The sequence below is a fragment of the Vicugna pacos genome, chromosome 35 (assembly GCF_048564905.1).
Source record: "Vicugna pacos chromosome 35, VicPac4, whole genome shotgun sequence".
Lineage (NCBI taxonomy): Eukaryota > Metazoa > Chordata > Mammalia > Artiodactyla > Camelidae > Vicugna > Vicugna pacos.
Genome location: NC_133021.1, coordinates 30499241 through 30524968, shown reverse-complemented (window position 1 = coordinate 30524968; position 25728 = coordinate 30499241). Strand labels below are relative to the sequence as shown.

The 25728-nt window shown below is 40.3% G+C and overlaps 2 pseudogenes; one reads left to right on the top strand and one right to left on the bottom strand.

The window, feature by feature from the left end:
- The first annotated feature begins 3786 nt into the window (after positions 1–3786).
- Positions 3787–5476, top strand: LOC102539851 (transcriptional-regulating factor 1 pseudogene; annotated as a pseudogene).
- A 2261-nt stretch (positions 5477–7737) lies between these two features.
- LOC102540102 (peroxisomal membrane protein 2 pseudogene) lies at positions 7738–8438 on the bottom strand (annotated as a pseudogene).
- Between the last annotated feature and the right edge of the window lie 17290 nt (positions 8439–25728).

Genomic DNA, 25728 nt, shown 5'->3' with positions numbered 1-25728 from the left:
ATATTTTTGAGGAAAGGTAAGGTCTCAGTCTGCTTAAGGGCTAGAGTAAATTTCTAGTGTCTTGATAGAGGAATATGAATCCCACTAGAACTAAAAACCATTTCTGCTCACTATTTCACTAGTATGTTAGACATCATTTGAACTTTGTTCTCGATCTTCTCCTTTTTTTAAACTAAACTGGTATAATGCAAACGGTATTTGGTTGTGTTTTTCAGCGTGTTCTGACTGTGACTGTTGCTGAAGGCTGGCCAACATCCATGAGTACATAGAGAACATTGCATCATCTCCCAACATACAAAATGTGAGGAGAGTCCCCAGGTGTTCAATCTATCACTTTAAGGGCCCTCAAGAGTGTTGATGTGGAGCTTAAACATGAATGAAACCATGTTGATGGGAAAACTTCCCTGTTACACGGCTGTTAGTGTTGCAGTAATAATTTGATTAGGAAATCAGTCTTAACATGCATATTTTGCTTTGCTTCATCTGGAAATAGTTATGTTTCCATCTTTATTTTATGCCAAGTACCAAATGAGTATTTACACAGACTGTCTCTGTTGAAAGGGTTCTCCAGACACCCAACTCTGCGAAAAGACTTATTTGAGTTACAAGTTACAAAAATGAATGTGGTGGTAGAGCAGGTGCCTGAGAGCTCCTTCTGTCAGTGCTGATGCCTGCCTCTACCACTTAGCTGTGTGATCTCTGACAAGCTGTTCAAAGTCCCCGGATCCCTCTTTCCTTATCTGTAACAGAGGAATCAACAGAAACAAACTCTACAGATGTGGGGAATAGCACATGAAAAGGTATATAATGCATTTTGGGATAGCATTTCTACAAGACCTAAGAAGTTATTTTAAAGTTACCAACTAACTCCCTAGATATCCTGATTTTCAAAGGCACTATTCTATGAAAATATAGTACATATCCCCATATGTGAAATGAGGGGGGTTATGTTATTTGAAATTTTAAAAAAGAGAGGTTTTTTTTTCTATTCACCCTCATGTTTAAGAATTTAGAAAATCAGAACGTGACAATGAATGTATGTATATTCATGTATGACTGAAAAATTGTGCTCTACACCGGAAATTGACACAGCATTGTAAACTGACTATAACTCAATAAAATGAATGAATGAATGAATGAATAATAAAAAAAGAATTTAGAAAATCAGCATCATTTCTGGGGCCAAATTGGGAAATTAAGATTGATTTCAGTCAGATGGAGGCTACCCTCCTTGAAGGAAATGGTTCCCCAAATTTTCCAAGATAGCACTTTTGCACATTCTTCTTTTAGTTAAGATAATGAACTCTGTATGGATGGGATGACAGTATATTTACCTGTATATTCTACACTGTACCTACTCAATGCTTTGCACCAAGTAGCTACCCAGTAAGTAATTCTAAACTCTACCAAATTATGGTTGCCTCTTAATAATCTTACATAATTTTTGAAGTTGAAGTTTTTATGCCTTACATTCTCATATGGCACACTTTAAGGTAGCAGCCTTTAGTCTGGGAAAGACGTCTCTTCAGAACCAATTATAATGTCTCAGGAGTAAACAAAATATCCTGCATGGGAACCATAGATTTAGAACAGAGTACAGTGGAGGAAACACATGTGACTGGGACATGGGATAGAAAGCTTTGCTTTGCTATCCTCACGTGGGGGCAGAAAAACTTAAATTACAGCATCCTACTGAATAAGAACATACTGTTTGTGTTAGTTTTCTGGGGCTGACATAATAAAATAATGAGTGGCTTAAACAACAGAAATTTTTAAAATTATTGTGTTTTAACAATCACTCATGTTAATGACTGTTTCTTTCAGTGAAATTTTTACCCTTATATCATTATTTTATTAAAATTTCTGAATGGAATTGAAATTATGAAAGTGGTAAAAATGACATCAATCATCAAGGAAGACAGAAGACAAACCATCATAGAGAGGAAAACAGTTCATGATCCTATGACAATCATGCTTCATAAAAACACATCTAACCTGTGGAGGGAAATAGCTCAATGGTAGAGCATATGCTTAGCATACAAGAGATCCTGGGTTCAATCTCCAGTATCTCCACTAAAAAACAAAACAAAAAACATATATCTAACCTGATGAAATCAGATGTCTACTGGTCAAAATATCATCACTCTCTCCACATTTTTAACATGTTTCATGGTAACTGATCAGATAACACACAAGGCTACAGTAATAATACAGTGGTCTGGGTCACTGGCATCACCATGTCAACATTAAAATGAGCATGCCAGAGCTTAATTTGAACAAATACATCCTCTAATTGGGAAAGGCTGTATATCCCTTAAGATGACAGGAACATGAGTGTAATTATTATACGTACTGATTCATTCAACACCACTGTGAGTCCTAACTACGCTTGTGGATCCATATTCTGAGTGATGTATCTGCTGAATGCAGTTATCTAGGACAAGCAGTGGAAGAACTTCTCAACACACAGATTCCACTCAGAAACAGTAGTTCTCCTACTGCGCTCAGAGGAAACTAACCCATGAGATTCTTCACAAGAAAGGGATTCCTAGCCAAGCAAGTATGTAAAACACTGTGTAATATATTCACATACTTAGGGTTGCATGGTAAACATTAGCTATGAATAAAACATTAGCTGCATCCCAAAAGTCCGTTTAACTCTTTAAGATATGTGCAGCCTGTCACTGTATCTATGGACCTAGGAACAAAAGAAAACTTAGTGTTTGATTGAGCTAACATTTTCCAAGACAGGCAGATGGGTAAAGATAATCATAGCAATTGCCTATGTGAAAGTACAGATATAAAAATAATGATTAGTCATTTAACATGCCTATCTGTCTAATCTATCTACCTATCATTGGTCTACCTGTTTTCATCTTCCAAATATATTTTTCTTGGTATCTTTCCAGACACTCATGAATTGTAGTGACTGTTACTCTATAAGATGAACATTCTGTAGAAAGACACTTTTAGTGTTTCCTTTCTTGTATCATTCTAGATATCGAATCTTTACTTCCATCAAAATGCCGTCTCATTAACTGTCAGTCCTGCATATCAGCATTTCCGATATCTGAGTTATATTCAGTGAATACTGAGTTGCCCTTTTCCTTGCATGATATGCCATGACTTTTTTTTTTTTTGCAACCAAATATCACAGATGTAGGCTAAAACTGTGGTCTCTGACTTTTTTCCCCATCACAACTGTTGCAAATATTCAAAATCACAACTCAAGCTATTAATTTCAGCTGATATTTTCAACTCTCTTAACCCAGCACTTACATCCGACAGCTGTAAAGGCTTTCAGCCATAATAAATCTCTGCCTGACTTCCCAAAGCAAACAGTGTTGAGGAGAGTGATCGCTCTAATAACATTTTGTCAGCTCAAATCACCACCACAACATAAGTGATTCAGACAGTCTGAACTGACTCCAGGCTTCCCAACCTCCGGTCCTTATTTCCTATTTTCTTTTACTTATGACCTGTTCTTAACAGGTCATAATATTCTGAAGACTCTGAAAATGCTGTGTTCATTCCTCAAGACTGGCTGAATGCCTGTTTAACACATTTTTCTTCTCTGTCTCTTTCAGAAGATTCTGTCTTCTGACCTGCTTAGTCTAGTTCATCTAAAAACCAAGTTTATTGGGGTCTGCTAATTTTGGAAAAAAAAAAGAGTGGTTAAACTGTAATACTATAAAATTAAAACTTAAGTAACAGATCTTTATTCTTGGGAAGTAAGTGAAACAGTGACTTTCGTCGATATGCTTAAAATTAATTCCAGAGGATGTGATGTCCATGGAGCATGTCACTCTCAACTGGGCATATCATAAACAATGGGTAAGTGAATTCATGAGCTTCCCTGAAGTTGAGTTCCGTGAACAGAAGCGAGGTCAGGCCAAGTGAACCTGGTGGAGAAATGTATGTATCATCTAAAACCATGCTTTTCAGATAGCAAATAATGCAACAATTAAGAGTACAGGGCATGTCACCCGCAGCTGCCCCTCACGCGCGTGCTGCTCTGCTGCTCCAACAGCATCAATGGCAGCAAGGTGACAGTCACCCCGGGGCCCGGAGAGCAGACTGTTGATGCTGAAGCACACATCAACATTGGCTTGAGATTCCAAGCAGAGATCCCAGAACTCCAGGATGTCTCTGCCCTGGCCCAGGACACACACAAGGCCACCCTGGTATGGAAGCCCTGGCCGGAGCTGGAAAACCACAACCTCCAGCAAAGAGTGGAGAATCTCCCGAATTTCTGCTGTTCAAGTGCATCGCCAGGTGGAGGGACCAATTCTGAATTTGCTTTGCACTCTCTCTTCGAAGCCAAAGGTGATGTGATGGCTGCTCTGGAAACGCTGCTGCTGCTGCTGCTGCTGCGGAAGCCAGTCAGGTTAAAATGTCATCCTTTAGCAAGTTACCACTGTGCCAGTTCAGACAAGTGGACCTCCCAGAAAGAAAACTGTTTAACAAAGCCCTAGCCCCTTACAGCAAGACTTTGTTTTCGTAAAGAAGATGGTGAAGTCCAAGACGGTGGCTCAGTGCATGGAACACTACTACACGTGGAAAGCAATCATGAGGTTGGGGCACAAACACCGGGCACGCCTGGCGGAAATCATCGACGACTGCGGGACGAGTGAAGAAGGAGGACAGGCAGAGGAGGAGGACCCGGAAGAAGACAGGAAGTCCACAAGAAGAGAGGGAGAAGCTGAAGTCCCCGGAGCCTCCGCCCGGCCTGGTCCTGGCTTCCGCAGAGGGTACCCTCCCCTGCAGGCCCCGGGCCAGCCCCCAGGCTCCTTCATCTGTGAGATGCCCACCTGACGCACTGAACGGCCACGCCCGCATCCACGGTGGCACCAACCAGGCGACCAAAGCTCGGGTGCTGTCCTTCTGGGAAGCAGAAGCCCGGCAGTGCCCAGAGCGGGCACTGCTTGCTCGGTGAAAAGCTCGCCCTCTCACAGCACCACCAGCGGCGAGACAGACCCCACTGCCATCTTCCCCTGCAAGGAGTGTGTCAAAGTCTTCTTCAAGATCAAAAGCTGAAGTGCACACATGAAAATGCACAGGCAGCAGGAGGAACAGCAGAGGCAGAAGGCTCAGAAGGCGGCTTCTGCAGCTGAAATGGCAGCCACGATCGAGAGAACTACGGGGCTGGCTGGTGGGGCAGCCGGGGCTGCTGCCCCTGGACCAGCCGAGTCTGATCAAAGCCATCAAGGACGTGGACATCCTCGATGATGAGGTCGCGCAGCAGTTAGGAGGCGTCATGGAAGAGGCCGAGGTCGTGGACACCGGTCTCCTCTTGGATGATCCAGATTCAGTTTTGCTCCACGGTGACATGGAACTCCAAAGCCCTGCCCATCGCTGGGAAGCAGCGAGAACCCACGCCTCCACCTTCATTCATCAGGAAACCTGGACTGCCTGCTCATTTTGTAACCATTTTAAACTACCTGTTTTAAACAGTCGTCATTTTTTTCAGGTTTAGAAAAAAAAGTTCATTTCTTTTCCTTTTATTTAAAAAAATGTGTTTTTGTGGGTGGTTGGGGGGAATAAATAATTGACACAATTCTAAGAAACAAAGCTGAACAACAACTTAGGGTGAAGGGAGGCGTACAGAGCAATGACGAAGAAGAGCCGGCTCCTGAGCCTGGGCTCCCGTTCCCAATCCTGTCACTTCCTTGCTTGGCGAAAACACAGGTTATTTAATCCCTCTGGGCTTTAATTCTTTCAACTATACCTTAGAGATAATAACAGGATTTAATGAGCTAATACTCTACTCATAACAATATTTGGTACATAAAAATTGCTCCCAAAATGTTAGCCTTACTATTTTTAGCAAAGGAAGACATTGACTGGAAAGTTTAACAAATTTGCCTAAGGACACACAATTAGTTCACAGCAGAGGCTGGATTTTACTTGGCACTTCAGAGCCACCTGGCACTCATTACTGGATAACAGATACATATTATTTATTATGAGTATCCAGCTAGGGATTGGGAAAGCAACGATGAGTTAAATTATTTTGTTAGATCTTACAGTCTCATTATGGAAAAATGTAATTACATAAGCAAACAATGTTGTGTGTGTGTGTGTGTGTGCGCGCGCGCGCGCTGCTGCTGCATACAACCCACAGAGGGCACTGGGCCGCTAATAGGAGGAATGACCTCTTAGTGCCAGAGAGCTTCACGGGAAAGGTGACTTTAAAGCAAAGAGTGAAAAAGTGAAAGACTGAAGGCTGGCGAGCAGTTGGACAAAGCGGCCAGGATCTCTCAATGTCTGCACCGTCACAAACCTGTCACTGGTTTTTACATCTAGAAAAGCACTTCCATGGAGCCTATGAAAGCTGGCAAGCCTGGAGATAATTCCACCAACTCAATAATGTGAATAAAATACAATGCACATAACCTCCTGATGCTTTTTTCCTTTTTTCTTTTCTTCTTCTTCTTTTTTTTTGGGGGGGGGGTGGAGGATTAATGACTGTTTATAGAAGTCTAAGCAATGCCTTTTCAAACTCAGGCCATCTAAGTGCAAAGTGTGATTAATAACCCTGTGAGGTTAAATGTTTGATTATATGGCAAAAAAGAAAGTTGCTACTGTTGGTACAAATGGACTTGGTGTGTAACAGAAAGAACACTGAACAAGAAGTAAAAACATGCATTATTCCTCTTTTGGCTCTGCTTGTTGAAAGTATACTTAAAAACCTTTTTTGTTTGTTTAGAGGACAACTATTTCTGTTCTTCAAATGGTCGACGGTGAGCATCGATGTCTTCTGGTTTTAGACACCTCAACTTTATTGAATCTTTTGAAAAATAGGGAAAGACAGAGAGAGAGAGAGAAACTTTTGGCATTGGCTATTAGGAGAAAATTGTAATGCTGGAGATAACAGGTTTGCTGATAGAGCAATCTGGAATTTGGTCTTTCAGAAACTATAGAAGTACCCTTTTAACTTGGGGATCCCGTTCTCACGGACACGCAGCCCATCAGACAAGGCAATAATTCTGTTCAAGATATCTCAGTTTGCACAGAATATTGAGAGTAACAGTAGCAGAATTTTCATCACATTCCAGTTTTGTAAATACACTAAGTAACTAGATAATTGAACCTGGTTTTCTTCAGTGTTTTCCCTTTCTGTCGGTGTATACTAGCTCAATGCTTCCTTTCTTCTCCAAATTCATATGTCATTTGTAGAATGCAGTGTTGTTTTATGATGATTAAAAACAGTTATTAAGTTTATGCCAAGTAAAAATGGGACCGCCCAAGATGATTAAATAGGGAGTGAGGGATAAAGTTTTTGCCCCAAGCAATACTTGGCTCAGAGCATGCACTGATGTTTCAGACTCCATCCTATTCCCCAAAATACTTAGTACATTTTCTTTATTCAATTTATAAGCCTAAAGTCAGGCATTAAACTGTTTATAAAAGAAAAGCATCAAACATTTGTAACTTTTGGGGGGGGGAGCTGTTACAGTTTATTGTGATCCTAGTTCAATCCAAGGTGACAGGTGAAATCATCTCAACTGAATTTTAAGTTTCTAGGGCAGCACCTCTTGAGGACAGCTACTGCCTTGTTAAAACACAAGATTCTGACATCAAGAGATTTCTCTTTCTCCGTTCATTATTTTAGGGCATCTTGACTCACATGATCTAGAGCCAGATCGGCTTGCTTCTGCTCTCTTACCTTGGGCAGGTGAGCATTTTCCCTTGTTGCACGTCATCAGCATGGCTGACGTTCTCTCCAAGTCATCTTCACTTCCCCAGGGAGGCCAGGTAGGCGTCCCAGAACACAGCCACCACGCTGGCAAACAGCACCCGGAACTGCAGAGGGACGTAGTTGATGTTGATAAACTGCACCGGGGTCCAGGCTCGCCAGTTCATCTGCAGCGCCGTCCAGAGCCCGCTCTTCATCTTGGCAGCGAAGGCAGCCGTCCTTCCCGTCCAGGAAGCTCATGACGAGGCAGAACAGCAGCAGCAAGGCCGGTGCAAAGAGGAAGCGGGCCAGGAGCAGCCTCTTGACGCCCGCCAAAGGGGCCTCGGAGGGGATCCAGTGCCCCACGAAGACGAAGAAGTGACTCAGTGGCCTGTGAAGAAGAGCCCAAAATGGCACATCTCAGAGGCCCACTGACATCGAGCTTCTGAGACCAGCTCTCTCTTTTCTGCTGCTTCTCAATCATCTGGGCCAGGAAGTGCCCAAGGGCTGACAAAATGCCACGGGTGGCCGCCCTGGTGAGCACGGGGTGGAGCCGCAGGAGGCGCAGGTGCTGGGCGATCGCCCGCCGCAGCGCGCCGCTCCCACGCCGCCGGCGCCATCGCCTTTGCGCCCCGCCAACCGCAGAGTGAATGTTTATGTAGCCCTCATTACACACTGGACATTGTTCTAAGCACTTGACATGTAACAACACAGTGATACTTGCACAACCTGATGAAGTAGGTTCTAGCTCTATCCCCATTTTACATGAAAAGAAACTGAGTTGCAAAGATTAGCTAAGTTGCCCGCTGATGGACTCCATAATGAGACTGGAGGCTGCTAACGATCACCTAATCAGCCAGTAAATTTTGTAGAAGAGTTAGCCTGGGGCTGAATCCATTATGGCGCTCTTGACTTGGATGCCCCAGTGAAACAATGTAATATGTTATTTGAAGATGGCTCGGACAAGAGAGCACACCTGCTTCAGCTCTTCGTCCGTGCTGCCCCCTGAGGGAGGCCTTTTCCAACGCCTTCTTTACAGGGATCACCACTCCCTTCCCGGCTTGCCTCTGCCCCGTCCCTGATTTATTTTTGTCCACAGCCTTTATCATGTGATTACCAGATGTGTATTGTATTATATTATATTATATTATATTATATTATATTATATTATATTATATTTTGTTTCGTTTTAAATTGTGTGTCTCTTCACGAGAATTAGACCCCACGAGGGCAATACTCCTTAGCTGACACTTCGCACGGTGCCTAGAACAAAGGTTATTACTCCATAAATGTTAAGTCGCATAAATGGATGAATGAATATGTTGGCGACCTTTCCTAAACAAATCAACATTACAGAGACTATTGACATATTGATTTTTTATCTGTGAGTGGCCACTTTCCTTGATTTAGTTGAGTCTTCATTAGTTAACACTGAAAGATTTTTTTTCTATAGCGACGGCTCCTTATACCTAAGTAGGGAGTCTCATATATTGTTTAGTTTGTTTCAGTCATGGAAGAAGTTAGACTTTGGAGATGTTCTTCGAGCCCCCAGAGACCTTCTCAGCCAGTCCTTTGCTGGAATCACGCTCCCTTGGTCAACTTTTACATATTGTCTCTACTAATAACAAAGAAAAATAGGGGAAAAAATAGACTAATGGTGTGTGCCTAATAGCCCTTTGTCTTGTGTGTGAATATATATAAAAAGCTGGTTATATGTCTATATCTAAATTTATACCTTTATCTAGCCAACTTTTTATAACCAAACTACAGCACAATGATGTTATTCCAATGTTGAATGGGTACTGTGATGCAGCATGGCTCAAGGTCCAATCAGAAAGGTCCTCTTGGCCACTTAGGCAAACCATGGTGCATTCTTAAGGCTTGTAATAGCCTTAAGAAACACAGCTTTGACAATTAAATGAATTATTCTGCTAGGGCAGAGAAGAAAGTCAGAGTGAACAGAAGTGAGAGCTAGAAAGAATGTCTTTTAGACACACTCAATGGAAAGTAAATTTGATGGCTGTGCAAATGATCAAAATGATGTAATAATTCAGGCACAATAAATATTAAACTTTTTTGTTCAAATATTTCTGAAAATCCCACCTAAAATGTCACCTGTTCTCCTATTTTACCTCTTCATCTAAGAACTTTTCTTTCTTTCCCCCCTATTTTTATGCAATTGATCTTTATTTTACATACAGATCGGCCTGTGAGGTTGTGTTCACAGTCCGAAGAAATTTTTTCCTGGAATATTCCTGCCTCGTATTGGACTTTGGGGAGCCCCCCCCCCCCGAGCAGCTTGGAGATGAGAGGCACACCTCAGTCTCCCAGGGGGTTCTTATTACAGTGCATTAGCCAGTCTCTTGTGGCAGAACAGAAGAAAGAAGGGAAAGAGAGGGGGTGAGAGGAGGGGGGAGCCCGCCTTGGGGGAAAGTGCTCCGTAGATTTGTCACCTGCCATTACAGCCAACCTTTTAAAATTTTCAGTGATCCTAGTGTGTCACCCAGCATCAATCCTAGCCCTCATCTCCTAGATGGAAAATTTCAGTCATCCTCCACTCCTAAATCTCCATCCTTATGAACTCTGCCTTTGAGATCTATTCTACTCTTTGTCTATGATTCTAACCCAGACTTAGAATTTCCTATTCTTTGTTCCTGACAACATTTCCTTTATTCCAAAAATGTGAACAGCCTGCAGTCGCACAGCATCTCCCTTCCCTGGGTCCCCTCTCCCTCTCTTCTCTAGCCCAAATCTTAACATTCAGTCAACATTCAGTCCCTGTCTTTAATGATCACTGAAGTGATTTGCCTCTTCTTGGCTGGCCCCAGTGAATAACTTTTGTGAACGGCTCTCAAGGTTTTTCATGTACATAAGTCCTCTTCTGAGGGAGGCTGTGAGTATCTTAGGAGGCGAGAACCACATATGTCCTTTATGTCCTTCAGAGGGCTCATATGGCTTGGGGCATGGACTGAGTTTATTCGTAGACGTTTTTTGAAGTCTCTGCCATATAGATAATTAAGAGCTCTATTAACCTTTTGACTTTATTTCTATATTTTCTTATTTAAAAACCATATTTTACTTTGTAGAATAGATAAACAAGATTATATTGCATAGCACAGGGAAATATATACAAGATCTTGTGGTAGATCACAGAGAAAAAAATGTGACAATGAATATATGTATGTTCATGTAAAACTGAAAAATTGTGCTCTACACTGGAATTTGACACAACATTATAAAATGACTATAAATCAATAAAAAATGTTAAAAAAATAAAATTCATTAAAAAAAAGTATTTTACTAACTGAAATCACTTGTTTTATATTTACTTCTCTAGACCTAGTTCAGGTTTCTTCATCTCCCAATTTGGGAAGACTCCTAGCAAACATATTCCAGTTCATACCAAATCAGTTCTACAAGACCTGGAAGAAGCAGCTCATTCTCTCTAAGTGGGTTAATTTTCTGTTTCAAGTTCAGCCAATGGAGTTTACTTTTTTAAGCAGTGTAGATCTCACTGCTGTCTGACCTTCAACTTCCAGATAATTTTTCTTAAATTGATTTTTTTTGTCATTTATCCTCCTCTTTTAATATGACTCCCTCTTCTTTCTTTCCATCTTTCTCCTCTTTCTCTCTTCCCGTCTTTGATTTTTAATTTCTATCTAAATTCATCTCTTCCACCCAAGGTTTTCCTTTTGCAAAGTACCACGTAACTTCTTTTTCCTAAGTGGTACAAATTTTTGATTCCTCCCCTCAAATTAATTTATGGATTTATAATAACTTTCTCCCAAATATTTTTAGCCAGATTAATTGCTGAAATTTATCTAAAGGCTTAATAACCTCTTCCTGTTTGGGGGGAAATGCTAACAAAGGTAGATGTTTTTATGGAGAAAGTTTTATACAAATGTGTAACACTTGGAAAACATCCCTTTAAAATATATATGTATTGAAGATTTATCTACTCAACAAATAGTTATTAAACACCCATTATAGGCATTTTTCTGTACAATAGAAACATTTGAGAAATGTCCAGTGGGATGGAACTCAAGTAAAAATATTTTTCAATATTAATTTTGAAAATATTTAACTTTCTTTCAATGACCTGTTGCCAAACCAAGACCCCTTCTCCCCACATGTGTCTTCAATATTTTATTCTTACATTTTTATGAATTACTTTTTATTAATTAACTAATTTCACTAGTTAATCTTTGTTACTTACAAAGAGACAGATCTGTTTAAATGCGTTAGACTTGTTATCTCATTTAATCCTCACAGCAATGCTAAAAAATTAGTGTTATTATCATACTCATTTCAAAGGAGAGGAAATTGTGTGGCTTGAGGCATTAAGTCACCTGCCTGAGGTCACACAGCAACAACCCATTAGTGCAGGGCTGGAGCGCTGGCAGCCTTACTCTCCTAATTTTTTTAAACTACTGTGCTGTAGTGCTTCCCATTTCAAGTGCTTTGCAGATCTGTTTGTAACTGTTCTTCTCTCCTCCTCTCTTCCTTCCCCTCCCTCTCCTCTTCCACCTTCTTCCTTTTCAAGACCCACCTTTAAAGGGCCATATCACTGTGGCATGTCTGCTCTGTAAATAATCTGGGAATTATTCCCATCAAAACGATTTTAAATTTTGCCTTTAAAAGGATCACACTGCAATCAATATTTATTGAATTTCAACTCCTTTTCAGCAACTTTCCTTGGTGCAGACAAACCTGATTCTTGTCCCTGTCAATATAAGTCCACCCAAATGAAGACACGACGTCAGAAGGTGTAATCTTTATGAAAGAGAGGTTTATCGTCCTCTGAGGTGGCGATGGCTCCTCTGGGGAACACTGCCTCAACCGAGTCGCTGCAAGCTGTGTATGATAAGGGCATGTACACGTTTACAAAATGATTCGCCAGTGCATCATCAGCACTCACTTCAAAGCCAAGCGCTTCTGTGAATCCCTGGCAAAAATAAGGGTGTGGCTTTAGCATTATAAAACAGCAGCAGAAGCGAAGAGGATTAGTGAAACAGGGAAAGACAGCCAGATGGAAGGTACAGGCCGGGGATCTTATCTTCACTGATGCAATTTCCAGTCTTGGGTGCCCGGAAGATACAACACAGAGGTGTGTAGACAAACCAAGGATGGGATACAGCTACACACACCACAAACAACACAAATTCTTCAAAAGATGAGGCTTGCTGCAACGCTTCAGGAAGAGAAAGGAAGCCCATGGTCTATAAAAACCCTGAAAGCGAAAGTGGGTCCCTTTTAAGTTTTGCAAACTCCACGAGGTGATGACAGTTTCCTGCAGACTGGCCTTTAGCTGATCAGATTTCAGCAGCTCATTCAGCTCCAAGGCCAAGTTCTCATCCCGTGTAACAGTGGAGGGTTCGCTTAGACAAGAGCCCATATGGCAGGTTTGACTGTACAAAAGAACTTTTCCTCCCTCCACCCTCCCCATTTGACTCTTCAGGCAACAGAAGGCCAGCATCTCTAACGTGGACCTAATTCTGAATTTAAAATTTTCACAATTGCAAGCCAGTATTTTCATTATAAATGCAATTTTGCATGAAGACTTAACGTCCACCATATTAAAGCTTAAAATGACCTGGGTTAGCAAGTCTCTAGATGATAACTTGCAAACTGAGATACCACTGGCTTTGGAATTTTTCTGTTATAACTTAATTTATTCAGAGAAACAGCAAACTTAAATGGTTAGAAAGGTCAATATTTGCAACATTTCTCTTGTATATTGTATGATATGATATACGATATCTTAGATAACTAAGGAAAACCTATTTGGGGAAGAAAATACTGGAGATTCAATTTTATTTCATGCAATCCATTTCCCCCAGGGGGAAAGAAACAAAGTGTACGTGCATGAGAGAGAGGAGGGAGAGAGAAAGAGAGGAATGTTTGAGAAAATGTATTCTGCATGTCTGAGTTATGTCTTTCAAGACACCATATGATGTTTCCTCGCTTCTAAGATTTTCCAGGGTTGCCATCCAGAGTCAACACACTATTTAAATGCAGAGGCCACCAGCACCATCTCAGGGCAAAAGACCTAAGCAGTCACAATCGTTCAATATTGCCAGTGAAGCCTTCTTGGGAAATTGTCACTCACAGGCAGGAGTCTCTGCATCACAGAGCAAATCCTCTGAGATTCTCTCCTGCTGAAACTTCATCTTCCACCTCTGCCTTGGGGTCATTTCCAAACAGCGGGGCACCAGACATGTTACCTTATGAGGAGCCAAACCTCAGTACAAGAGGATGGAGTTTCAGCGTCAGCTCAAAGCCTTTTTACCTTGGAGACATTACAGTAAGTCAGGACCTTGCAGTAATACGATCACTTGTTGTTTTAGAACATTAATCGTTCCACTGAGTTATCTAGTTATTTAAAAAATAAAATAAGAACCACATTAAGATAAATTAGCCCTTGTTTCCTCCGCCATATCAGGAGTTAAAAAATTATTTAATTACCAAATATCTTGCTAATTCCCTTCTAACAGCTCAGGATTTCATGTTCAGATTTGAAGTCAGGAAGAATGGTTTTCTGAATTTACCCTCATTCATAGTCGGGATGCTAACTCCCATTTGTAAACTTGTACAAATCATTCGAGGTTGCCTTTCTGAGTTACTTAGAAGCCTCATCATTATTATTTCACACATAGGAAGGAGGAGGGCTCCAGTGTTTTGAAATCAAACTTCCAAGGTCATCCCTGCAGCCCGTGAGAAAGGGGAAAGCCGGGCAGCTGTCCCCACTTGCTGATTTTACCCCACTGCCTGGCCCTGCCCATTCCCCTGGGCTGGCTTGACATGAAGAGCAAATAACAAACTGCGTTAATTTTCGGGAGTTGGAAGGGAGGTGGGATTAAGGTTCTCTTTCTCTTCAGACCTTTGCAAAGACAGTGGCTGAGAGCGTGTGGCAGCAGTCAGCAGGGCGCGCTGCTCGGGCTGCTCTGCACAGTGACAGCCACTCTCCCTCCCTCAGAAGAGTGTGGGCCCTTTTCTTCTGTTTTGTTCCCTCCGCAGGGAGGACGGGCACCCCTTCTCTGGCAAATGTGAGCAGAAAGGGCTGACAAAGGAACAGAGAACTGGTTAAAAGAAGAAAGTCACTCGTTGGCAACTGTAAAACGCTTTGCCCCCAAAGCACCTTTCTTATTCCTGTCCCTAAGGAGCCTTCCTCCTACTCCTGGAGTGAAGCACAGAGGATCAACTGTGCCTAATTTAGGCTGAGATGAAGTCTCCTGGTTGATGAAGAATACGTGATGATGGCATGGTTGTGTCAGTCGTGGTGTTCTCAAGTCAAAGCCTGCATTCTGACTCTAAAGAAATTAGACCCTACTTCAGGATGACACCTGCACCCCAATGTTCACAGCAGCACTATTTACAGTAGCCAAGATATGGAGACAGCCTAAACGTCCATCAATGGGTGACTGGATAAAGAAGATGTGGTGTATTTATACAATGGAATGCTACTCAGCCAGAAAAACCGACAACATAATGCCATTTGCAGCAACATGGATGCTCCTGGAGAGTGTCATTCTAAGTGAAGTAAGCCAGAAAGAGAAAGAAAAATACCATATGAGATCGCTCATATGTGGAATCTAAAACAAAAAGACAAACAAAGCATAAATATAAAACAGAAACAGACTCATAGACATAGAATACAAACGTGGTTGCCAAAGGGGCGAGGGGTGGGAAGGGATAGGACTAGGATTTCAAAATGTAGAATAGATAAACAAGATTATACCGTATAGCACAGGGAAATATATACAAGATCTTACGGTAACTCATGGAGAAAAAATGTGACAATGAATATATATATGTTCATGTATAACTGAAAAATTGTGCTCTACACTGGAATTTGATGCAACATTTTAAAATGATTATAAATCTATTAAAAAAGTTAAAAAAAGAAATTAGATATTTTTTCAGCTGGGAATATATTCATAAGGGGCTCTTGAGTGCAAAGCTGGAAGTTTTCAGTATTGTAATAAAATTGGGGGATGTACGCTTCACCACCAATTGTCCAACAGTTTAAAAAATTAGATTTACTTCATAAATCACATCACTAAATAAGTAATTTTAGAAGCTCCTAAATAAATCATGAGATCAACAATAGCATACATATGGTTTTGAAAATATTTCCTTCAAACTTACAACACAGAATAGTTAAATCATATTTCAGTTTTTTTCCAAGAAATCTATAGCAATGAACTGTTCAAGGAGCGTCAGGGTCTGTAACATCATGTACTGGCCCTCAAACCTTTTAAAACATCTGAAAACCTGTACATTATTTTGATAATTGCTTACTTTCTGACTTTCGTGTCACATCATAGGTCATTTTCTGCTAGATCGTCACCTACTTGACTATTAAAATATAGAAATTACTACCAGGCTCATTAACTCTCAATGTCACACACATCTCGCGTCACTCTAAGTGGTTCAGTAAATGACATTTGACATCTTTATGGTTACTTAGTTGAAAACCTCCAAATCTTTTGGTTTACCCCACTGGAAACAAGCCATCATCCTTTGGAACCAGAAAGCCAAAGATAGTCAAGAAAGGCAAGAGGATGATGTCACAAATCTCTTTTTAAGTTTTTTTCATTGCCTTTTTCATTCATGTACTTCAAATATGGAATGATGATTTTCCTTCTCGAGAATTTAGCCCAGTCCCTAGGGAGAGGAGAACACGATGTCTTTATGTTCATTTGGATTCATGAAAGGAACAGGGACATAGTTTGGAAGATGATTGAGATTTCTGAAACTTACCAACATGTTCAATAAAACTGAGTAGAGGGCCCTTTGACTCCCTACCGAAGGCATCAAATTGGCTCATCCCATGTCTCCTTTGGTTGATCATTAATATCTTCAGGAGCCCTGTAAAGTCCAAGAGTCTGAAGCCAGATCATGACCCATTTAAAGGAGTTAGAACCTGTAATTTGATCGTAACTTTCTTAATTGCTTGAGTTTAAAATAGTAGCATATTTATCTTTCATGATCTAATACAGAAACCAATTGGGAGATGTCACAAATTCAAAAATGTTGAAAGTTAATCATGCCAATAGCTTATGCTGAATACTGTTTTATTTTTGAAAAAAATTAACATTAAAGTGAAAAGGACTTTTTTTCTCTAAAAAATATTCAGTGATTTTTAGAGGTTAAAAAACAGATGACATTTTCCATAACTGAAATATATCATCTATTTATGCAGTTTTTTTTCCCCCTGGGTAGGGACTTCCTAAGTTTTAGAACACTTAGATCATACACGTAAGTTTAAATGTACTAAAGAACTGTAAACTTTCATAGTACGTAGAAATTAAAATATAAAGTAAAACCTTTCTCCTTTTTAATCTAGAGAAAGTATAAAATATATAAAATAGAAAGATCCTGAAAAGCATAGTTCGGTTCCTCCTCCTGTGTATTTCTTCTCCTAAAAGAGTACCCTGTAAGCAGTACCACCGATAATTTCATCTGAACGTATTCCTTCTCTGGTTTCTACAAATATGAAGTCTTAAAACCTTGCCTTATACAGAACTTTTAAAACTCTCTTGAAATTAAGTTAGAATTCAGAAGAAAAGCATATTAGGCAGAAAAGTATACATCCATTCAGACCAAGAAGTGCTAACTCCAGCCCATTTCTGGCACTAAAAGGCAGCAACCCCGCTTCCCCTACCCCTAGGACTCCACCAGTTACACGAAGCTGTCTTCCTAGTTAGCTGTTTGTCAGTTTTCAGTCGAATTCATCATTCCTCAAAGCGATGCTGGCGAAGTAACTGTCAGAATTACCTGCAGTGTTCATTCTCTATCTCCTGGGTCCCACCCAAACCTACTGAATCAGTATTTCTAGTTTGGGTCCTGGAATCTGCACATTTTACAAGCTCTTAGAAGACTGAGAATTATTAGTGTAATCCATTCAATCCACACATATCAGTTGGCTGATGTAACACTAGACTAATTGATTAGAACCGATTATGCCTGTAGAAACTAGTATTTATTTCATCATTGGCCTCAAATCCCATTTTTCTTAACCTTCTTCTGTCGTACTTTCATAGCACCTCCCTGTCTTTCCTTAAACTTGACTTTTCTCAAAAGATTCACTCTGTTTCAAATCTTCACCGTAGATACTGCACCTTTTCCTATTTTGTTCAACTTTCTATATACTGTATGATCTTTTGATCAGATTAAGTTCCATGACAGGAGGATTTTGTCAGTCTTGTACATTTCCATAGCCACAGTCTCTAGAAAAGGGTCTAGCAATCGTAGGTGTTCCACAGATATCTGTGAATGAATGAATGGATTGAGGAGAGATCTTGCTCTTTGTTCTTCTATAACCATAATATATCTCCTGATTTGAAATATACCATCGAATTATACCCTATCCTTCTTTCAATTTAATTAATTATGGCACCAGTGTGATAGAGTTTTTTTTGTTTTTTTGTTTGTTTGTTTTAGGTACTTTGTATATAAATATGAATAGGGCCTGCTCCCTTGTGCTGGCGAGATTCAGAATCGAGAGTGAAGATCTTGTTACCCCGTCGGCTTCCCCTCACCTTAATTCAGCACCTAATTCATATTTTGCTATTTTATTTTATCAGTGTCTCTGATGACCTATCTGGAGGCTTGATTTCAGTCCTTCTACCCTAGTGACATTTCTCTCTCTTTTGACACCAGTTGGCCATGGACAGAACACTGCTCATGCAATTCAATCACATGAGTAATTGCATCACAAAATTCCAAAATAGGACATTCCCCCTCTACAGGCACATCGTGTTAATTCAACCTATTTTAACAAATATTTATTAAGCACACACAGTATTTTTAATGCATTTTGCTAGGGTGAGAGAGAACTACATATACATATATGTTTTATATACATATATACATATGAAAAGAGAAAGAGAGAAAGAATATATAGAACAAAACCCAAAAAGGCCTTAGAACTTCATGTGGTAAAGAAGCATAAAGAATAAAATTAATAGCTACTGGTGCATGCCTTACAGTGAATTAATAATAAATGTCTGAGTGGAAAAAAGTTGAATCATGTTCTCAGAAGACATTTGGAATCATCATGGAGGAAGCCCTAAAAATCTCTCAGGACCTCTCTAAGAAGTTACTTCTTTATCTTTTTGAGACCTGAATTTTAATACTTTTTACGTATAATCACAGTCAAATATATATTATATCCCAATCTATGGCTCTGATTTAAATTCTGCCTCTCTCCTCTGTGTCTTTCTTGTGGAGCTGCATTTTGCTTTTCATTTTGCAACTAGAAGCTTCTTATGAAGTGTTATTCAAGTACCACCAAGTCACCAGGAGCAGGGTGGCACAGACCACAGAAGGACAGAACGCTCTCCTTTCCTTTTTTCACTACCAGTGACAGACTTTTGCATCAGATCAAACCTGACTGCTATACACCGCATCCTTGAATAGCTTGCTATTTTAGGTTATTTTACATTTTTGCAGAAATGAGGGCATAGCCCTCTTGACTCTCCGGCATTCTTTCCCTCATTCCAAACTGCAGGGTTGTGAATAATCTCTGAGTCACTAAAGACACGTTGGATGTGTGGGTGGTTTCTTTTTTCCCCTTTTTTTTTCTTTTTTTTCCCAGAGACTGGTAAAATCACACTGGCTCCAGAGTTTCACCCTCATGCCCCAGCGACAGAGGTCATCAGTAGCTTGGAGTCAGTTTGGGATATCTCCCAATCAGACACAAACAACAGCGGCTCCTTTGGGAATTCACCGAGACCATTACAGACCTTCCAACAAACAGTTGAGCTTTGTAGTGCGCCTCCTTGAGAAACAGCTGTTTGTCTAACCTTTGAACTGACCGATACATTAATCTGAAGCATAATTTAGTTCTGTCTGAGCTTCTGGGTATGGCATGAATTGTTGGCTTGCTAATATTCTACCAGTCTCCAAAATAATACTTCTTGTTCTTGTCTAAAGGGAAGAAAAAACGCGTTTTCCCTTTCCCAATTGAATTATGTGTGATCACTTGATAGGGGAATGCCAGGGCCGGTGTACTGTTCCTACACTGCGACTCTGGTAACTAACGCTACCTCCATCTGCCTCCCTCCCTCTGTCAGTGGCGGACACTCATCAGAATCCGTAAAGCAGCTACTGCTTTCTCTGGAGCCTCTTTTCACACCAGAGAGGAGGCTGTGCCCCGGGCTCGGCCCCGGGGAGGAGAGGTCCCGAGGAGTGGCCCTCACTCGCGTACAAGCCCCGCGCTGCGCAGTCGCGCGCGTGTCCCGTAACACGGTCACGCGCTACAGGAAAGCCCCGGTTTGAGGCCAGCCCCCGAAGTCTCCTGTTAGAGCTGGAGAAGGTTCGCAGCACACAAAACCATCGGACTTGGTGATTCCTTTATTGGAACTAGATTCCTATCAATTCAGTAGAAAGAATGAGAGAAACCCTAGCAACCGGGAAGGTACTTAGGCAAGACACGTGTCACTAGAAGACTGCGGTCCCATTCTTCTAGGATGCGAGGCAAAGGGAACTGTAACACCAGGAAAGAAAAGGAGCTTGTCACCTGCAATAGTCTCAAGGGAAAGAGAAAACGGTGAAAGCACATTTAAGGTCCCCAGTAACCACAGATGCAAGGGTCACCGGACTCATGAGTTTGTTTGTTCGCCTTTAAAGGAAACAAGAAAACCCCAGTGGGCGCATCTGAGAAGCGCCCTGGGGCAGAGGCACTAAGAGCCCCCAGGCCTGAGTATTATGGGACGATGAAAAACTCAGGGAGCAGTGACTTGGAGACCTGGACGGCCTGCCAGGTTTGAATCTCAGCTCCTCCACGTACTAACTGTGGAGTCATGAGAACTTTCCTCAACCTCTCCATGCCGAAGCCACGCTGCCTGTAAAATGAGAACCACCCTCATTCACCTGTCCCAGAGGCCTGCTGTGGGCCCTGGAAGAGCTAACGCGTGTAAAGAAAGGGACCGGCATGGAGTGAGTCTCAGTAATGACTAGCTGATTGCAGCCTTTCCGTTCACCCACCGCACGGCCAGAGGCAAGGCGTTCCATGATGGCGGAACTCAGCTGCTTCGCACAGAGCGTTAGGTGGAGGGACCAGGGAGTGTGTAAAGTAACTTCTCGTGATAAAGTGTCATGACTCCTCTGAACTTTTTAAAGTATTCACATATCTACTAGTTAATATTTATGGTGATTATAGTAATGCCCATATTTGTATTGCATTTATTGGTTTACAGTGATTTTCTCGTTCTTTTCATTCCTACAGGAGTATATTCTTATTCTGCAGATGAGGAAGTTAAAGTTCAGAAAGTTTAAATGGTATAAAGTAGATAAACAACAATGTTATACTGTACAGCACAGGGAACTATACTCAACGTCTGGTAGTAACCTATAATGAAAAAGAACGTGAAAATGAATCTACGTATGTGTAAGTATGACTGAACCACTATGCTGTACCCCAGAAACTGACACAAAGTTGTAAACCGACTATGCGTCAATGAAAAAGAAAAAGAAAATTTAAATGAGTCACTCAAGCTTAAGAAACTATTATAAGCAAGGTTGTGTCCATATTTTTGTTTTCACTTCAAACTCAGCAACTCTGGTATACTTTTGGGCGACTGTATTACTACAGCGCACTGAAGGCAGGCACGCACCACACCTAAATGCAAGGGAAATTCACTTGCCTATGCTTATGTGGAACATAAAAATAACATGGGAATAGCTTGATTCCTGTATTCACATGGACTATAGTTTCTGGGCCTAATATTCTTCTCTTTGGAATAAGGGGGTGGTAGTAGATATTGCTAATAAGGTCCTTCCTAGCTTAATAGTCGAGGAATTTTGCTTCCCTCTTAGCGCACATCTCCCTTCTAACATGAGCCTCATTTGCAATACACCCTTGTGTTTTCTCCTCTAACGAGGTGTGTCCATTCTAGCAGCCTCCGTGCGTTAACAAGCCAAACTGCTCACTTCTGAGGATTTGGATGGAAGACCGTGGGATCCCCAAAGAATCAGGCAGAGGCTTCCAAGAGGAGCATTCACTCACTGTTTGGTCACATAACCTTGCATATCCTGGTGCCTTCATTTGTTTCATCTCCATTTGGGGGGCTGTGCAGTTTTCCTGGTGCTTTTCTATTTTCTGACAAGAAAGAGGGTTTAATAGCTGAGGCATTGTTAACCCGCTTTTCCTAGACTCCCAGGCGTTAATTGCTTTTGGCAAGGAGCTTAAAGAAGGATCTCCTTCTGGGAACTCTGATTGTGAAGCACATTGGAAGTCATGCAAGATTATCTTTGCAAATAAAAAAGAGGTGATCCTCCTTGTTCTCACTGTCTCATCAGAGGACTAGTATTTCCCATGAGATAACCAGTTCCAGGCTATCTCAACCCAAGCTATCAGCAACAAAATCACATGAAGCCTTGAAATCAGTGACTTTCTGCAAATCCTGACAATGGTACTATTTACTTCTTGATGTTGGGGAGAAAAAACAAAATAATAACAACAAAAATCCAATCTCTACATAAAGTTCATGAGGAAATTGGTGAAGGTTGGTTTTAAAGTCAAATATTCAACTCCACACATCAGGAGGACTGTGTAGAGTTGGCAGATTTACAGATTCTTTGGTTTCTTCTTCTTTTTTAACTCCAAGTCCCATTGCCTGCACCTTAGTTGTTTCATTTCTCTTTAATACTCCCTATAAAAAGTGCCAGCCATCAACAGTAGCCTCACAGCAATTAATTCCTTTGGGGACTGATGTCAGCAGGATGACAGGATGGGACGTCCCAGACCTTCCCCCCTCCCATGGAGAAAACAATTTGAACAACAATACCTGCACCCTTCCTTTATATGAGAAGTCCAGAAACCAGCTAAGAGGCTCCTGCACTCCAGATGAGCTCAAAACCAGCCACATCAAAGCTGGTAGGAAATTTCCTGGTACCCGCCCTTCATTTCCCTCCCCAGGAACCAGTGCTAAGTCAATGGGAGGAACCTCCCAGTGCTTGGCTTCTCATTGAGGCATGAAAGAGCTTTGGGGGGTCTAATATTCTGACTTTTGGGGTCTGCCTGAGGGACAGTGTCTCAGAGAATTGTTGCAGCCCAGCAAACTCCAGGTCCCTTGGGGAACATTGCTGCATATCATTTAGAAGTTTAAGTATAATACAATTTTAATTCTGGTATAGAAGTTAAAAGACAACAGTAGAAAAAACCCACAAGTATAAAACTATGTTAACAGATACAAAATATAAAATGATGTAACAGTAACAGCAATAACATAAATGGGAGAAGTAAAAGTGCAGAGTTTTTGTGTGTGATTTACTAGTTTGAGATACATTGTTATAACATAAGATGCTTTCTGTAAGCCCCAAAGTAACCACAGATACCTATTGATCATACACAAAAGATGAGAAAGAAATCAAAGTATGTCACTAAAAAAAAAAAAATGAAACACAAAGACAGTAAGAGAGGAAAAGAGGGACCAAGGCTACAAGAGAGACAGAAAACAATTAACAAAATGATGGTAGTAAGTCCTTCCCTATCAATAATTACTTTAAAGTAACTAGATTAAAATTCCCAATCAAGAGACACACAGTGACTGAATGCATTAAAGCAACGAAAAAGAAACAAGTTATACTGTGTGATGCCTACAAGAAACTTGCTTTAGAACTAAGGGCACACATAGGCTGAAAATGAAAGCATGGGGAAAGGCATCACATGCAAGTGACAGTCAAAAAAGTGGCAATACTTAGATCATTGCCACTGCATCAGATAGTAGGCTTTGAGTCAAAAGCTACCACAAGAGACAAGGACATTATAGAGACAAAGGGGTCAATTCACCAGGAAGCCGTAACGATTATATATGCACCCAATGTCAACACCTAAATATATGAAACAAAACTTGACAAAACTGAAGAGAGAAATATTTAGACAGTAACACAGTAATAGTAGAGGATTTCAGTCTCCCACTTTCAATAACGTTAGATCATCCAGACAGAAGATTAAGGAAACAGAGGACTTGAACAGCACTGCAAACCTAATGGACCTAAGAGAATATTCCATCCAGCAGCAGAATTACTTTTTTTGCAGGAGTGCACATGAAACATTCTCCAAGATAGACCATATGAATCTTATAGGTCACAATATATACCTAACACATGTAAGAAGATTAAAATCATATCAGTATGTTTTTCAACCACAATGGAATGGAACTAAAAATTAATAGCTGAAGGAAACTGGAAAATTCGTAAATTTGTAGAAATTAAACAACACACTCTCGAACAACCAACGTGAGTCAAAGAAGAAAGTAAAAAGGAAATTAGAAAATACCTTGAGACAAACAAATATGAACACACAATAAGCCACAACACTGCAAAAGCAATGCTAAGAGGGAAGTACACAGTAATAAAATAGAAGAATAATTTCAAATAAACATCTTAGAGCTACATTGCAAAGAACTAGAAAAGAAAAAGGAAAATTTAAATCCAGAGTTAGCAGGAGGAAAGTAATAAAGATCAGAAAACAAATAAACAGAATAGAGAATAGAAAAACAAAACCAAAATATCAACAAAATTAGAATTTGGTTTTTTGAAGGTTAACAAAGCTGACAAACTTATAGCTAAATAAGAAAGAAGAGATGACTCATAAAACAATGTTTATAATATGTTTCTCATATATAAAGAACTGATTAGAAATGTCAGACTAAAAGCAGATGTGCTTGTAAATGCTTAACAACTCATTCTCTGGGTAGGAGTGAAAAGGAAGCCCTAAATTAGTAGCATTTGCCAATTTCCATGGTGTAAACACTCTCACTATGTTTTATTTCAAGCCACCAACAAGACATTACTGAGTGAGTAGTTGGGAAGAGATGGTCATAACCAGCTTTTGCAGGTCTGTAGAGGCAGCTCCAAACACCAATGGGGGGGTGTCAAATAAGTTGAAAAATTACCCAAGATGTCCTGGAATGCATCTTGAGAATAGTCTTTGTCACTGATAGCTTGTTATGGGCCCTTAAAACATGAAGAAATATCTTCAACAGGCTTATGGAGGGGGAACAGGTGATGATGATGAAAAACAAATCATTCACAAGGCAGTGCAGATTTTGTACAGGTAAAATTGAAAATTTACCAATTTTTCATTTTCAGTATTTTAGTTTGGGCACAATTGCCAGTATGTACAACTGTCTAAAAATAAGCTTTCCGCCCCCCTCTTAGACAGGACAAAAAAATGTTTTGCTGAGTGCCAATGTTAAAAAAAAAATGTAGTTATTGTCTTATAGTCAACTAAATATCATATGAAGATTTAAAACACTGAAAGAAATCATTTGTGAGCAAAAACTAATGCTAAACGTGACCCAGAGTGAAAAAAAAAAAGATAAAATGGTGCTTATGAAGTATACTTTCACCTAGAATTTCCAAAGTCTTGCTATACCATCACTAGTTCCTAAATTACCAGAGAACTGAACTCCTAGAGGACCAGGGTGGGGACTGGCTCATCCCTTTATTTCAGTGCCTAGCACAATTTTTGCAACAGAAGAGGTTTAATAAATCCCTAGTTGACTTGGATTAAAGTTTTTCCTAGCTTCCAGTACCCAAACTGACTCTCGTACTAAACCTACATTAAAGTGGACCTTCCCTTCTTATTTTTCCCATGGACTCGCAGAGGGAAAAAAAAAATTCAAAGTATGTGACTAGACTATAAACACACCAATAAAGGTAAATATTAAAAAAATAGATAAAATTTTTCAAGATTTTTGGAAATCAAATATATACAAAGTGAATAAATATTTAGATTTAATTTTAACTCATTAAACAAGAATAATACTTATTGTCCAATGTTAGAGATCTAGCAGTAAAAACAGAAAAATCAGACTTCCAATGCCTTCTGCTAGCACTGGAAGTTAATCCAAAACTCTTTGGCACAGCAAAATAGGTAAAGAGTTCAAGGAGGGGAAATGATCACACACTTTGATCCAGAATTGTTTTCAATGGACTATGTATATTACATATATATAAAATCATAGAAATAAGTAAATATATATGTTTCAAATGGTTAGGAAAAGAGTTCTGTATGACTTAACAATGCTCACCGT